Source organism: Gymnogyps californianus, chromosome 3 (genome assembly GCF_018139145.2).
Source record: "Gymnogyps californianus isolate 813 chromosome 3, ASM1813914v2, whole genome shotgun sequence".
Lineage (NCBI taxonomy): Eukaryota > Metazoa > Chordata > Aves > Accipitriformes > Cathartidae > Gymnogyps > Gymnogyps californianus.
This window is the reverse complement of record NC_059473.1, coordinates 117,569,821-117,571,326: the sequence shown is the minus strand read 5'-3', so window position 1 is coordinate 117,571,326 and position 1,506 is coordinate 117,569,821. Positions and strand designations below refer to the sequence as shown.

General features: G+C 63.3%; 1 long non-coding RNA gene across 1 annotated transcript; it reads right to left on the bottom strand.

The window, feature by feature from the left end:
- Positions 1–623: 623 nt before the first annotated feature.
- Positions 624–1,283, bottom strand: LOC127014693 (uncharacterized). The gene is made up of 3 exons (XR_007766201.1): positions 1,234–1,283; positions 1,034–1,138; positions 624–706 (listed from the first exon to the last, which is right to left on the bottom strand). It is a non-coding gene; the product is annotated as an uncharacterized LOC127014693 (long non-coding RNA).
- Between the last annotated feature and the right edge of the window lie 223 nt (positions 1,284–1,506).

Sequence of the window (1,506 nt, the reverse complement as noted above, 5' to 3'; positions counted from 1 at the left end):
ACTGGCGGGCAGGCCCAGTTCCTGCTCCAGTTTGGATTCTGGGATGGGGCCCTCCAAGGTCTCCTGGCCTTTGTTGTGCTGGAGAGGCGTCTCCATTTCCCGGGAGCGGACCTTGGGCACCTCTGGAGGTGGAATGGGAGCCCCCAGCTGGATCTTGAGCTCTTGCTGGTGCTGCTGCACGCTACCAGCCTCAAGGCAGCTGGCCGCCTTTTCCCCGCAGGGTGGGTGCGTTGCCGGGCCCGGCTGCTGCTCTGGGCCAGCCCTGGGATGCCCCAGGCCAGGCTGGACGCTGGAGGCACGAGCCACGTCTGCTCCATCCACAAGAGTGGGGAGAGACGCCCATGAAGAGGAGCTAACGTCGCTCGCCGTGATGGAAGTCCAGGAGTCGTCGCTTGAAAAGGACTGATACACCTCTGCAGAGGAGCTGGCTTCGCTAGTCGTGGTGGAATTGGGGGAGTCTTCTCGTGAAGGGGACAGAGAGACCCTTGAAGAGGAGCCAACGTCGCTCGCCGTGATGGAAGTCCAGGAGTCATCATTCGAAGGGGACAGAGACACCTCTGCAGAGGAGCTGGCTTCACTTGTCGTGATGGAATTGGGGGAGTCTTCTCTCGAAGGGGACAGAGAGACCCTTGAAGAGGAGCCAGTGTCGCTCGCCGTGATGGAGGTCCAGGAGCTGTCACTGCCCTCAGGCGTCTCCTGGTTGAGGCTGCGTGAGGAGGAGGAGGAGGAGAAGGGGAAGCCTGAGCCCAGCACTCCCGAGCACCCTGGGGCTCTCCTTCCCGCCGCGAAGGAGGTGGCAGACAGCATCGTTGCCGTGCGGTCCCACCCACCATGTGCCTGAGGCCCCCTCCCTGCCTGCCTCTGCCCCAGGAAAAGGGGTGGACGCTGTCAGCTCTGCGCCACAGAGGTCAATCCCTCCGCAAGGGCATCACCCCTCACGTTTTAGGCCCATGGATTTGCCCCTGCCCTCCCCAAGCGGTTGCTCCCAGCCATGCCCCCCTCCCTGTCCCCATTCCCCCCTCAGTGGCCTCACGTGTCCAGGTATCTTGTTAGGTCCTCGAGGGTCCTGTTGAACTGCTCGACTATTTCATACATGGCATCCATCTCCGGCTGCACATGGCACCCCTCCGTGGGGCAGCTGCAGAGGGGCAGAGGGCAGTGTTAGTGGGACCTCCCTTGGTGGGGGGATACCGGCGGGGGCTATCGTGCTCCAGGGGGGACGGATCCACTTACTGGGTCTTCAAGGGCTGTAAAGCCTCCAGAAGGACAAAGGCTGCAGGCAGAGGAGACAGAGTGAGCGGACGGGGCATCCCCGGACGGGGCGGTGGGCACGTGGGGCCAGGGGGTGCCTTTGCAGGGCACCTGCCCTTGCCCAGGGGCTGCTCACCTCTGGCATCCCCCTTGTTGCGTCTGCATCGGCGCTTCTTCGGCCTCCCTTTCTACACAGGCAAGGAAAGCAGTGGGTGAGAGGGCAACATTCCCTGCCGCCTCAGCGGCACCAGCAAA